This window comes from Salarias fasciatus, chromosome 13, assembly GCF_902148845.1.
Source record: "Salarias fasciatus chromosome 13, fSalaFa1.1, whole genome shotgun sequence".
NCBI lineage: Eukaryota > Metazoa > Chordata > Actinopteri > Blenniiformes > Blenniidae > Salarias > Salarias fasciatus.
The window spans coordinates 26,372,590-26,387,941 of NC_043757.1; the positions used below are offsets into that span (position 1 = coordinate 26,372,590).

A 15,352-nucleotide genomic window follows, 5' to 3' on the forward strand; every position below is an offset into this window, starting at 1 on the left:
CGACCCCCCCCCCCCCCCCCCCCACCCCCGCTTGTCTTTCCTTCTGTTTGCACGGCTAAGCAAAAATGTGTGGCCTGGGAGAAAATGCAAGGGGGAGCGCTCCTCTCTCCCACAGCTGAATACAGTGTGTGGCCGCCGTTTTAAAGGTGTGTCGTCGTCCCTTTGGACGGACGACACTCTGATTTCACAGCTGTAAGACTCTGATCCCCCGAGTGAAAACACTCCGCTGATGATCAGCGCGTGACGAAGACCGCTGGGGAAGGGCGTTAAATACCTTCATTCTTTTCTGCTGAGCATCGAGTGTGTTTGGTGGTGTGCGCTTAAACTCGGAATTAGAAGGTTTCACTTTATTATCCAGCCACAGGGTGATTCGTTGCTCATATTAGGACCTTCTCTTTGTTTCCTGCCAACATCCGCTGATGTTCATGTCTAATCAGACTTGTGAAGACGTTCGACCGTCACATCCTGATTGATCCTTCGTTCAGTTCTTTCATGTGTGTCTGAACGGTCCTGTTGCGTGCTGATCAGCTGATCAGCTGCTCCTGGAGGTACCCGGGTCCAGACGGAGGCTCAGAGGGGACAGAGCTTTTTCCCCCTCTGAGATATGGAATGAGCTGACCCTAATGCAACAGCACAAATCACAACACGACAGCAAAAATGCAGGTTTCCAAAAGTGTAGCTGAACGTTGACACTATTTTTGAATGTTTTCATCAGTGACGGTGTTTCATTCCTGAAGCACTCAGGAGTTAGAAACTGCTGTATGCAGGTGAAGTGAGTTCAAAGGTCACTCTGCTGATGAGGGAAGACTGGCACATATCTCTGATTACTGCTTTAATTTGGGTCAGATCAGATGCCATCCCTGCTGGAAGATATCTTTTACATTTTTTTGGTGTTTTTTTGGGACAGCCAGTGTATAAATTACAAATCAATTTCCTGAAAGTGGGTTATTTTGGCTAAGCGCCAGGTGCCTCGTTTATATAACACTGCAAATTAATCACTTCAAAAGAATACATGTGCCCAACATTTTAAAATGGCATGCACCCAAAAAAAAATTAAAAATCTGTGCTCGTGTGCCTGTATGCACGTTTCCCTTTACACCTTGAAGGTTGAGGATTCACCTCATGTTCCGCCCTCAACGCGCTCACACTTTCTACCATGAATGGTCAATGCAAAGCACCTCAGGAATATTTTTGCATCTCAATAAGGCTGCTGGTTGATGGCGTGTTACGCTCCATCATGGCAGAAAGGGCAAGGAAAAGGAATTTGACGGAGAGCGAAATAGCCCTGGAGAGGTGGAGGACAGGGAGATGATATCATTTTGTGGTCATATTGTGGTTTGGTCTGAAGGTGGAGGCCAAGAATACAGTGGCTTGGCACCGTTAAGAGTGTGTGCTACAGGTGGAGGTACAGGTTTCCTCCAACTCTGCAAGGATCAAAACTGACATACATTCTCTCGCCAAGTTTTACTTTTATGTAAATGACAGCATTTTGCGTGCCCGTCGGTGTGCACAGCTTTATACCTCATTTTGCACCTAAACAACGTTTATAAATGAGGCCCCAGATCCTGAAATAAAAAACAGCCATGAGTAATCTGTGTCAAAGGTTATTTATTATCTTTTCAATACTGTCACTTTTGACAATCTTAAATCTCTCTGTGATTGTTTTGGATGAAATCCTTTAGTATCATTTTGACATTTTACTCTTTTTCGAGGGAATTTTGAATCCCTGTGAAAAATAATTTCTGAGTTTGTGATGACAAGCACAAACCCTTCTTCAGGATGGTCGGTTCTTCACAGGATTTTTGTGCTTCTTCCGACATATCAGATCAACTCACTTCACTATCAGGTACATCACACATCAAACCAGAGAGAAGAAAAGATGCAACGTCTCCAATGATCAAAAGAAGAAATCACAAGAACTGTGATGTTTTCAATTTCAAATTAGACCAGTCAGATTCAGGTTTTGAAATCGATTTTAAAATACCAGCTGATCACTTCAGGTTCAAATCGAATGAATCACATTCAGATAGAAAGAATCCAGTTTCACTCCCTACTAGCATAACATTTGTCCCATAAAGTCTGTTCTTTTACTGCTGCACACTTCTCTTGTGGATTTTCCTGTTGTGCTGTGCCATTGACCCTTCTGGGCCACCGTATCAACCCCTTCTGTCAGACCTGAAACACCCACAGCTCGGTCCTTGTCATAATCCATCAAAATCCCAAAGTTCTTTGAGTTTTCCTGCTTCGAGCACATCAGATGTGAGGATGAAATAGTCGCTCCCTGCCTGTTCCACCCATTGACGGCTGCCGTGATGAAGAGCTAATAGGTGCTGATTGCTTCACCTGTCGGGGTCGTAATGTTATGGCTCATTTCTCCACCGTAGAGGACAAGGTCGTCTGCAAACACTGATGACTGAATCTGACAGCAGAGTCACTGAAGTTCTGTTGAGTCCTTCTCATTCTGTTTCTTCCATCTGTGTGTGTGTGTGTGTGTGTGTGTGTGTGTGTGTGTGTGTGTGTGTGTGTGTGTGTGTGTGTGTGTGTGTGTGTTACAGTAGGCTGTTAATGAGAACCCTCCATAGGTCACACATCCCCTCGATGCTTTGAGTGTCAACTCTCTGCCCGGTTTCCCACATGCTCGTGTGCTTTGGGTGTAAACAGTTGTTCTTCAGCCTTCAGGCATTTTATCTGCCTTCACATCCTGATACCAGTAGCTTCATGCCCCACATTGTACCCAAAACAGAGGAATGGATGAGGGCAGTGGAAAAAGCAAACAGGGGGTGTAAAGCAGCGCGGCGAGGCCGGGATATCTGGGTCGGCCCTGTCTTCTTCAAGGGGCCGGCTGGGGGTGAGGATCTGGGCTCACCCGGGGTTACCCCGACAGCACACAGCGCTCGGACAAAAGCCTCCCGACCCCGAGGGATGAAAGTGGGCCGCGAAGAGTTCAGCTCGGCCTTTGTTTACTCTGCTTGGTTTGATTTTTTTCTTGCCTCATCACACTTTGTATACTTGCTTAATGTAATTTATACGCAACTCCACAAACATTCTTTATCTGTGTGGGTTATGTAACAGCTTTATGACACAGTATCAGGTTGGATGATCAGACTTGAGGGGAAACAAAGGCCTGATGTTTCAGGAGGAAGTGATGGAAAGTCATTAAGTGAACTCACTCACACAAAAAGGAAAAGCAGGAAGTCTCCACCTCTGAGTCTGGTTCTGCAGAAATTCTCCTCCTTTGAGTCTGGATCTACAGAGTCGACCTCCAGGTTACTTCCTGTTTAATATCGAGTTTTTCCTTTCCATCATCATGTATTGTTGCTGATGCTGATGTGGGTTTTTTTGGTTTTTCTCATCATCATGTAATTTCACTCTTTCAGAATACCTTCACAGAGTATCACTTTGGTCTTCTGTAAATAATCTGAAGGCATCAATTCAGTTTTTGTTATGGAGTTGTTTTAAAGCTCCTCCCAAAGAACAGTGCTCTTTCTCTTGCCACTGATTCTACCTGCAAGTTTTCTTCTTTTTACAGATAATGACTTGTGCTCTTAAAAAAAATGTGTGAACAGTGGTCAGTCGATTAAAGTTTGAAATCTAAATAGATTCAGTTGCTGTCATTTAATAAAATTTTCTTCCATATTCCAGATTAACTCTGTCTTTTTTCATTTACGTGACACATATTTTTTCAGTCACTTTATTTGCAATATGTTTAGCGGTAATTGGGGGAACTGCAGTGTGTGTTATGTTGGTCTCTATTTTAAAAAGTGAACATTTCACAGCTCATAACCGATTGCTGCTTGGGCCCTCACATGCTGCAACACACAAATCCACTCTTGATTGAGGTTGCTCGGTTCAACGATTCTTCCTATTTTTTAATGAGTCTTTCAGTGTTTTGGTGTGAGACGAATATAAGTTGGGGTTGGAGTTATTTTCTGAGGTTAAGTGTGGTCATTGAAAGAAGGAGTGCATTTCATCGCAACTTTACATAACTGGAAGCTGCAGACCTCGGCACACAAGATATTCTGAGCTAATCTGAGAGGAAGAAGAGGACATGAGTGCACAGCTGACCTCTCCAGGAAAGTGATGCAGCCTCAGCAAGGTGACAGCAGGTTTTTCAGGTCTGAGGCCTGGGATCCTTCATATGGACACAAACTGCCAGGCTGATTTTTATCCCCCTTTATGATCAAAGCCGGCATAGGCTCCATTGACTGGTGTTTACAAAAGACATCATGTCTGATTTTTCATTGTCTGTCCAATCCGCTCGGAAGGAGAGATTGTAAATAATGAAATCAAAGAAAAGAGACAGAATTTTGACTTTCAAGTAAAAAATTTAAAAAATGTCTCTTTTAATTCTGACTTTTTGACTTGGAATTCTCACTTTAATTATTGGAACCTTTTAACTTGAGAAGTCTCATTTTTTTCCCCCTTTGAATTTTTTTCTAAATCGCTCCTCATTTACACAACAACGTTTTCAAGTGAAAATGGAAAACTTTGATTTTTGGTGTCTGTTTATATAACAGTATTTGGAACCACTGAAAACACAACTTTTCTGAAACTCATCTACTTTCATGCTCACCAGAGCTTGTCGAAGGACAACAGCAGCAATGTCTTCTACTATTTCATTGTTAGTGGTCATTACAGACTTCCTCGCTTATTGTGAAAGGCGAGAGCGTCCGTCGTGTTTGGTGTGTTATTCTGAAAGGTGCGACCGGAAGCCGCCTCCTGCGGCGGGCCTGGGCTCCGCGCGCTTGACGCCGCTCAGAAGGGGGCCGGACTCCGTCCACTCTCCTTCCTACTAAACGTCCACAGTGGGTGGAATCCGCTCGGACTTGGACAGAAGAAGTCAAACTCTAAACATGAAAATGAAAAATACAGCAACTCAAATCCTCTCAACTTTTATCGACAACTTTCATCCGCGGCGCACCGCTGCGGCCGCTCGGGACCGGTGACCAGCGCCGACCGGAGACGGCATCGGCCGGACCTGGAGGGAGGCGGTCTGTCCTGACCCACGGCCGACCTCTGAGCGATGACCTCCAGGAGACGGTGCAGCGCGGCTCGGATCCGTCCGGAGAGCCGGGCCGCGGGCCGCCTTTGCTCCCCGCAGGGAAGCCACCGCGGTGAGTTTCACCTCGGGACTGCCTTCCACCCCCGGCTGCACGAACTCCCATAAGAAAACAGCTAATTTTAGATAACACTACTTTTACAACATTTCCATTTATTGTACCGCACAAGTAAAAGGACAGTCCTCATAGCGACTCTTTTCTGATGCATTCGGCCTTGATGTACCATCAGGTAAACGGTTTATTTTGCCACAAAGCAACTTTAGAAACCGTTTGCTGTGTTTTCGCACAGCTCTGGCCGCATCGGCAGCACTGCAGGGCAGTCGAGTGAGACAAGAATAATTTATCTTGTGAATAAGAGCTTTTAAATAAATTTTCAAAAATCCGATGGTGTGATTAAACGTGTTTAAACTTTAGACTGTTGTTCTTTTACCCAAATAGTATTTAAAATTCTACAACAACCCAAAGTCTTTAAATTAGTGTTTTTTTGCATTGGGTTCGCTGAGACGTCTTTTCTCACGTCCCTTTGCGTTTCAAATACATTATTGAAATTTAAAAAAAAATATTACTAACATTTGAATTAGCAAGTGGTAATTTATTTTTGCACCTGCATACACGAACTTTACTATGTGCTTGCATTAATGTCTGTATACATGCAAATATTATTAACAAAACGCCTTTGACAAGAACGACGCCTAATGTGACAAACACAATACGGAATTAGGAAGTGTAACTGCTGTGAGGAAGTCATCAGATTACATTCAGCAAAGGAAAGTGAGTACTATGACTTGTGTTCATGTGAAAGGTGACTTTGTTCAGTGTGGCAGTTCTTGGTGCAGATTGCTGAGGAGCCAGGCTTGATGCCTGAAGATAAGCTGCTCATGCAGGGATGTGAAGCTCCTCAAGACCAGAGGTGTGATCTGGCCCCCGGGGGGCCACGGACCTGGGTTTGGCTCCCAGGATGGATCAGGTGTTGTGTTGAGCGTTTGATCTGGAGGCAGTTTGTGCGAGCTGCCTTGTTTGTGCTGATCCAGTCTCTCCGGACGCTTTGTGTTTGAGGAGGGGTCTCCGGCCTCGGCCCCTCGACCCCGAGGGTCACCATGGAGACGGCGGGAGTCACTTCCTGACTCCTCGGCCCGTCCCGGTCTACATGGCAGATCAGGAGATCCAGACTCTCTTGGTTTTGTTGACGTTGTGCTGATGGTTTCAGCTGAGAACAGCTTTCTTTATGTCTTTTCTCCAGCTATGTAGCACACTGACCACTGAGGTAAATTATGTGTGTGACAGACAGAAAAGAGTTTTAAAGCATGACTTGATATCACTGATATTGCTGAAGAAATTAGAAAATACTACAAAAAAACTCAAATGCTGTATATTTATCCTATATGAAGCTAACTCCTTTAAAAAGTTTGACTTCCTGTCCTATTTTTGCTTTTTTTCTTGGTCGTTGTGGTTTATCTGTTCAAAGATGCTCATATCAACTGGACAAATCAAAAGTGTTCATTTTGGCCAAGCATTGAGTATTATCAGATTATTATGAGGCGACATGAATAAAAACACTTCTAGCATTTTGGTAGGATACTTAAAAGCCACGTGTGTCGAGGTTTGTCTTTGGTCAGTCATTGCCACGCTCTACAAAATGCTAATGCTAACACAACATTGGAAATTGGAACCTTCCCGCTGGGAACTTTGGGAACGTCCTCCGGAGCGGAGTTCTTCGACCTTTGGTTGTTTTTCTTCCACAAAGACTATTTCCGACGGCGTGTGCTTCTTGAACCTTCAACCGTACCCATGGACGGCGCTGTGAGCGTTAGCATGAGGCCGAGAAGCAGCGGTTTATTATCAACTTTTCCATCTTGGGACCAAAGCAGAGTTTCCTGCAGCCCTGAAGGGTGTTGAGGAACATTAACCCGCGGCTCCCGTCCGTTCGGAGTCACCCGTGTTAATAATCAGTGCGCTGGTTTCACGGGCCGTTGGCTCTGTTAGCATTCAGGACCCTGATCGGAATATCCTCCGGTCCGTTAAACCGCTGACGGAGACGGACGCACAAGGTCAAGCTGAGAGAGCAAGAGAGGGAGAGAGAGAGAGAGGGGAAGCTATCAGATAAAGAGTGGAAACTTGTAGGAAAACTCCACCTCCGCTCGCTCGCTGACGTGAGGCTCCAGCTGCTGCTCGGCCGGTGACGAGCCGGAGCTGGATCTTATTGTGAGGCTGCTTGTTTGAATTAGATTGGAACAATACAGCTGGAGATAGAAGCCACAGCAGCTCAGGTCCAGCCTCAGCTGTGAGGTCTGGAGCAGGTGGAGAGCCGGCGTAGCTCAGGTCTCAGACTGCGGTACCGAGCCACCCAGCACTCGGTGGTTCGGGTTCAGATGAAGAACATAGACGCTGTCATTAATGGGAATTAATGACGGCGTTCATTCTGTCTTACATGATATTTATTGATGAATTTTAAGTCTTTAAAATAACGTTTGATTACATGTGTAGTTTTTGTTATAAAAAAATAGTGATTTTCATTAGATATTCCCAAGATTATCCAAGTTTTTAAGGATGTATGGTCATGTATGTTATTTCAGTTTTTTCCTGAGTTGAGGATGAGTATTTTTGACCAAGCGGAGTCACTTGATTGACCAAAATGTCACAATCTCAGTTTCAGTTTCATTCTGGAGGAAAGTCACAAAATTTGTGATTTCTACAAATAAAATCAGTTATTTCCTCTTGATGGGCTTTGATGTTGTAAATGCTTTTGCAGTTCAGCATTTAGGACTCAAACTGAACATTCAAACAAAGCAAAACTGATTATCATCATGTCCTCAAACCGTTAATTCAGGGGTTAAATTCTTTAAATTATTCAACAAAAAAAAGTAAAAAAATCAATCTCTATTTTTAGAATTGATCAACATCTTTGTGCTTAATGACTAAAATTTAAAAAAAGAAGGAAAATCTGCTCAAATGGACACAGAATTCAACACGAGGGCTGAAACACTGGAAAGTTTGACCAACGTTTGTGATTCTCGGTTCTCAGTTGTGGATCAGTTTTGTTCATCAGTTGGTTAACGTCTTCCAATAACAGATCAATACACCGAAGAGAGCCGGGAAGTACTCCTCAGCAAATCCCTCACTTTAAAACCGACCACAGAAATTCTGCCCAAGGTTCAAAGCGAAGCTCACATGAAGGAAACCCGGCTGAGGAGGAGCGAGTCGTCCACCGATCGCAGTGTTTTGTTTGACTGATTTGCTCCAGGTCGACTTTAGAGTCCGATTAGAGCGCTAGCGTGAGCCGCATCAGCTGTGAAAAATCACAGTCGGCCGTTTTAATGTGTTCTGAGTAACGTCTAATGATTGAGGGGGAACACGTTGACCGCCGTGGATCCAGCCGTCTGTTTCCAGACTGGAACCGTAGCAGATCATTAATGATTCAGTCGGTCATGACCGGCAAGTTTAACAACCTAAACAAAAATTTAACTTGTTCCAGAAATCATTTCTAAACTTCAGATAGACGTTGAGCCTTGTTGAATTCCAAACGTCGATGGTCTCCAGCGTCGTCTCGGTGGAACAGGGTTCTGTACACAGAACAGAACGATGCGGTTTGGACTTCCCTGGTTGACTGGCTGGTTCGGTTTGACGCTTGAGGGAGTTTCTGAGTTCACATCCGAAAGCTTTCCTCTTCAAACGGTGGGCTCGTTTGCCGATCATCGGTCGAACGTCGGTGGATATTTGGTGTTCGTGTTCAGACAGTCCGCTGCTCTTCAGGACACAGGGGTCTGCGGCTTGGGAGCAAATAAACAATGTTTTCTTTACTTTTTATTTTTTTAAATTTGCATACTACACTGATTTATCTAAATTGAATTTTTTACAATTCTTTAATGCAACCTTACTTTTTTCTATATTGCAATTTCTAACTTTTTTGTCTTTATTTCGTATGACATGCTTTGCGGCTCCAGACAATTTTCATTTGTTGGACAACGGTGAAACTGAGCCTTGTGGTTGCACAGGTTGCCGTGGTAACGGGGCGAGGCGGCGTGAACTGACCTGGCACGCCGCGGGTCCCTCATTGTGCTCGCGTACATGAGACAAGTGTTTCTGGAGTGGATGAAAGAACGCACGGACGTAAGGCTCGCCGTACTTGAAAGGCTTCCTCTGTGGCGTTTTCAAACATCAGATCCATCACGTCGCGGCGCCCCGCCTCCGTGGCGCGTTTACTGTACACAGATATGAGCGTGATGAACGACCTCTGGAGCAGCCGGACGCACACTCCGTCCAAACTCCATTTTCCCATTTCTGAGTTTCATTGAAGAAACACATTCGCTAGCTAGCGCTGGCAGACCTTGGAGTGTATCGGAGGACTGCGTGAGACTGAAATGCTACCTAAGCTAGTGCTGCCGGGAGTTGCGCAAATCTGAAACGCAACTTTTGTTTAGCTTTCCGCCGCTTTCGACAGTCGATTCGTCCGTGTCGGAGCATTGCAAGTAAGAGGGTTGCTCAAACCTGAGACGCCACCTTTGTTGAGCTAGCTAGCAGTGTCAACAGTGGAGATAAATCGGAGGAGGATTGCGCGAAAGCTAAACTGAAACGAAGGCCGTCCGTCACGCAGCCCCGTGTGTACGTTTCACCGATAAGGCAAGACGCCCGTTTTTATCAGGACATGTATTCCCCTGAAACTAGTGAGAGCACATCATTTTGACAAGCATGCAAATATTATAATTCTACATCCATAAAATAAATATATAGCAGAGGATAGATACTCCTGTGTAAGAGCTTTAATCTGTACAAACATCCTTATTCTCTCTCTCTCTCTCTCTCTCTCTCTCTCTCTCTCTCTCTCTCGTTGCCAAGTACGAAGAATGTGGGGAATGCAGGATTGCAATGTTCTGATAAAGTTTGCTTTGTTCTCCCAAGTGACCTGAGTGAGAGAGAGAGGGAGAGTGAGAGAGAGGGAGAGCGAGAGAGAGAGAGAGAGAGACGCAGACAGTCGGCACACACTTTTCTGCGATCTGATGGTTCTCCGAGACGTACAGTGAACGCACCACGTAACCCAGCACAGATTAGGCGGAGGGAGAAAACCTTTCCTCATGAGATAAACCCGGTTTAAAAACCCGGGTCTCCACAGCGAGGTGGAGTCAAGCGGCCAATCGCAGGTTCGAACACGTCCGGCGTGGATCTTTGTGAGATTTGCGGCCGCCGTCGGTTCTCTGGTCTCCTTGTCTGCTGAATAACGATACAAGAAATAAGTTTTCTGTTGAGTTTCTGATTGGAAGATTATGGGGGGAAAAAAGAAAATGATTCACCTTTAAAGGATGTAAGTTTTAAATTGCATATTTGTCAAACTATAGATATCATCTCTTGAGTTAAATTTAATGTGACTCTTTGTTTTCTAAAAAATTATATGTGGAACAATTTTCTTTTTTTTTAATTATTTGCATATGTGGCTTGTTTTCAAAAAGACAATCCTGTTCAAATCGATAATAAAAAAAGACTACAAACTTCAAACTAGCTAAAAGTTAACGAAATTTAAAAAGTTTAAAATGGCAAAATTAATTTGAAATTGTAGTCATGAACGATCATGAACGTTAAGCCACAGTCCATAAATAGCTTTATAAACTGCATGATGTGTTACGATGAAACGCGTTTTGTGGCTCCAGAAGAATTTTATTTGGTGTAAAGTGACAAAAAGCGTCTCTTCTGACGGGAACGCTCACTTAACCCTGGTCTGAACCATCCCGGGCTCTTCCTGTTTGGAGGGAAACGTCAGCAGAATCGGTGTGTGGGATTCATTCTCGGCTCAGGACACACACACACACGGCCTAACCGAGTTATCCCAGCTGATTGATGGAGCTCAGTTGTGTGTTTGTGTGTGTGTGTGTGTTTGTGTGTGTGTGCGTGTGTGTGTGTGCGTGCGTGTGTGTGCGTGTGTGTTGGAGGAAATGGATGAGCAGAGGAGGAGGTCACCATGGGAGTTCTTCACATTCATTATCGTGTGAAGAACTAATTAGGTGTGTGTGCGTGTGTGCGTGAGCTGTGGGAGTGTGTGTGTGTGTGTGTGTGTGTGTGTGTGTGTGTGTGTGTGTGTGTGTGTGTGTGTGAGCTGTGGGAGTGTGTGTGAGCTGTGGGAGTGTGTGTGATGGCTAAACAGAACGGCCGAGTTGTGTTTACATGGTAAATAAATGTGTGTGTTGGGAGTTCAGGTTGTGGAATGTCACATGCTGATCGAATGCTTACTGGACAACAAGGCGGAGGGAGAAAACATGGAGGAGCCCTTTAACTCTGCTGCTGCTGCTGCTGTTCGAACACCAGAGCACTAAAATTAACTGCATTTTCTTAACAATCTTGCATAGAGGACCTGAAATTGTGTCTGGAAGCAGTGTGCCGTCTGAAAGCTCAGCACAGTTAGCATGCAGCAGCTCATTAGCACGCACATTTTCACATATTTACCCTCCCAGACGGCTTCAGTTCTGTGGCTGTGTTGCTCAGAATGATGTTGCTAGCTAATAGCCTCAGTGCTAATGCTACGTTGTCACATTTTTACTAACTTTGCCTCACAAATAGCTTTGTTGTAAAAAACTGTATTACCAGCAAAACTGTAGCTTATTCTCTCAAACTCGCATATATCTTAAATGCTAATGTGGGTTTTTTTTCAGTTGAAATGTGTGAAACCATGAGAAATGCTGTGACTAACAAGTGCTTCTCTTCAGACTGATATGGAGCGGCGCCCTCCGGTGGACTGAAAGCTACATGCTGATTCCAACACATCGGACTCGCGAACATCAGGAACGTCAGGAACGTTAAAATCTGTCCAGAACTGCAGGATTCTCTCTGTTGTGTTTCCAGTCTTGGGCGTGCTGCAGGTGGTGGCGCCTCCCTCTGGCCGCTTGGTAGTCGGGGCTACTGTAAACATCCTTGACTGGAAGCTGTTGTCGGATTTTGAGGCTTTCAGTCGGATGTTTGCAGCAGCCGACTGCTAGTACCTTCACCAGTTATCACAGTTATCACAAACACAAATGGAATAATAACACGATGTGCACGACTTCCACTGTGACGTGTGGGGAAAGTGTGACGGTTCTGCTCTCAGTAGTATGTTGTTCTGAAAAGCTGCAGGCGCACAGACGAACAATCTAAAAGACGTTAGCGTCATCTGCATACGTCTTTGTGTTCATCGCACATTAGATCAAAACATTCGGCGTCATACAGCCTCATTACATCGGAGCTTCTTGGATTTTGGTTCCTGCTGGAAGGCAGAGGAGTGTGGAACACGCCTCTCCAGGACTCCTGATAAAAGAGGAAGTGGAGGAAGGAAGGAAGTGCTTTAACATTCAGAGCGGCATGAATGAAAAGACGGCGGACGCTGCTGAAGCCCCCTCACCCAGTTTCACCAAGGAAGCAGGGCTTCGTCTCAGCATGCAGTGGATTTCCTGCCGGATCCATCCCAGGAGAGGAAGATGTAAATTTAGGACTGGAATGTGGCGTTCTTCTCTGCGACGGCACAACGTGACGAATGTTCCCAGACAGGACCGAGAACCAGAGCTGCTGTTCTGAGACTCTTCAGGACTCAGGGTTTCTCCTGTCAGGTAGAATAAGGTTTTGAGTCACTCGACTGAGTTCCAGGAAGTGTAAACATCCTACACTCTCGGCGTCCGCCCCCTGGTGGCCGGGAGTGGGACTGTTTGCACTGCCCGGCTCAGATACGCCGCGACTCGGACTCTTTGAGAGATGAGGAGCTTCCTGACGTCTGGTTTGGCTCTAGGTGTGAAGCCGTCGCTCCTCAAGCTTCATATCGATGTGAGTAAAGAGCTCTTTAAGTCTCGGCCGCTCCGTGTTCCCCACAGGAAACCGGGAGCGGCTCGTCTCCCATCGGCCCGTTTCCCCTGACCCCCCGACCCCGGTCACTGCAGTCCCAGCGGGATGGACGCGCACACACACACACACACACACACACACACACACACACACACACACACACACACACACACACACACACACACACACACACACACACACACACACACACACACACACACACACAGAGGATGTGACACAGTCCAGAGAAAGGAAAGGCTGCAGGAAGTGCTCAGAACAAACATGAAATATGGACTCCTGTGAACTTTACAAATACATGAAGTGTGTGTGTTTGTGTCTGTGTGTGTGTGTCTCGCTCTCTCTGTCTCTGTCTCCCTCTCCCTCTCTTTCTCTCCCACACTCTCTCTCTCTCTCTCTCCAGTTGCAGGAAGTACAGTACATACACAGGAAGCACAATCAGTGGGTGTTATCCATGTGTGCGATTCAAGTATGTTTTTCTACAACTAAAAATACACACACACACACACACACACACACACACACACACACACACACACACACACACACACACACACAACAGTGTAAACACACCACACATATTTAATTCTGTTAGTTTTCTGTTCATGACCTTGTTTAACCCTCATTTGCACTGTTTATTTTCTGTTTTTTTCATCTGAATTTTTCATTTTAATGTTTTTATACTTTTGCATATTCTCATCAAACAGTGTTTTCTGTGTTTTTTTTCTTCTTTTGAGTAGCTTTAGGTTTCAGCTTGGGGATTATTTTAATTTATCTGCAGAGAAAGTGTCACACAAATAAAGCTTGATGATGGTAAATCATTTTGATGCCTCCTTCAGTTTTTTTTTTTTTTTGTTTTTTGTTTTTTTGTTTTTTTTAGGAATCTGTCCTGAGAGAAAATATGTCAAAGCAGAACTCCACCGTGAAGTTTGAGGCAATGCTGGTTAAATTTGACCATGCACATGGAAATGCTGCAGAATCGGGAAATCATGGAGGGTTTCCCCGGCCGAGCAGCTGCCTCCAACCTGCACATCATCTCGAGCAATTATAGTCTCTGGTTTAAGAATAGGAGGTCAATCCAGTTGATATGCATGTGAAGCCAGGTGAGTGAATACTTTTGGCAAGATCATATCCAACTGTTCTCAATCTTTTTCACGTTCTTTAACCAACATTAAAGTGGCCCAAAATTACAATAACCAATGAGGCTCTTGGTCATATTTGTCTGATTTTATTATTTTACCAGGCAGCAGTCATCAAGACAAAACGTCTGAAGTTACTGCCATGATATTTAAGGACAGACCTGTCATGTTTATGATGCACTGAGCCGCCACAGGAGTATAGTGAAGAAGCCAATGAACACATAAAAAGCTGCAGTTAAAATCACTGCTAAAGGAAAATAGTTTTTTTCTAAAGTTGGAACTTTCACCGCAGAACCTCATGCAGGTCATTCTGCTCCCATCGTGTTTGTTGAGGGTAAATTTGCTGCAGTTCCTCTCTTTGTACAGCAGGTGGCAGCAGAACAATAGAGTTGAAGACCAGAACCAGACTTCAGGGGACAAAGTGACTCATGACAGACCAAACCAATCACTCATCGATTGCTCAGTTATGCAGTGTGTCTTAACGTTTATCAACGGGGGGTGGGGGGGGGGGGGGGGGGGGGGGGGGGGGGGGGTGGGGGGGGGCAGTCCGATGGGGCCTCACAGCAGCACCCACACCAGAGGAAGAAAAGCGACATTATGGTTTATTATACAATTCAACCTTTTGAACAATAAAAAAGTCAACTTTAATAAATTACAGGTTACCACTAAGAGGAACCCAATGTATTATTATATCCTTCCAGGTAGAAACACAGACATTGAAGGGGAGCGCTGGGTACACAAATCTACCTTCAGCTTCTGTCAAAAGAGCTCTTCATAATATCAATGTCTTTTTTTTCCATTTTGAGGGAAAAGTGAAGTTTGTAACATACTTTACAAACATAGTTTGTAACATATAAAATTTCACATTCAGATTTATGACGTTTTAGTCCAGAAGCAGCTGAGAATTCCTCGATAAGTGAAACAACAGTTTCAATGTCATGTTTGTCCTTTAAGAGCAGTGCTGTATCATCAGCTAATTCAGTCAGTGTGGTTCCTCCGGCAAATTAAATAAACCTTTAATCAATAGATTATTCAACATATTCAACAATTGTCACATCTTGCCTTGTCTTGCCTTTTCTTGCCTTACCTCGCCATGTCTCAACCTCGCCACGACCTCGCCTTGAACCAACCTGTGACGCTGCTGGCAGGCTGCAGCCCTCATGGTTTTCCTGCACCGAATAAACCTTTTCAATCGTCAATCCTGTTTCTGTCTCTCTGCATTTGGGACTAATGGCACACCGACCATAACAAACACTGTAAATGTCAGCATTATATACATCATTCTCAAATGTAACTATAATGGCTCATTTGTCCAATAAACAACAACAACAGCAACAACAAAAC

At 44.7% G+C, this 15,352-nt stretch overlaps 1 long non-coding RNA gene across 2 annotated transcripts; it reads left to right on the top strand.

Annotated features, from left to right (window-relative positions):
* Nucleotides 1-12,089: 12,089 nt before the first annotated feature.
* LOC115399908 (uncharacterized) lies at nt 12,090-15,261 on the top strand. 2 transcript variants are annotated; one of them, XR_003932740.1, is made up of 3 exons: nt 12,090-13,338; nt 13,750-13,972; nt 14,378-14,491. It is a non-coding gene; the product is annotated as an uncharacterized LOC115399908 (long non-coding RNA). The 2 variants fall into 2 exon arrangements; XR_003932739.1 differs by lacking the exon at nt 14,378-14,491 and adding an exon at nt 15,157-15,261 and having other exon boundaries at nt 12,091-13,338.
* Nucleotides 15,262-15,352: the final 91 nt, after the last annotated feature.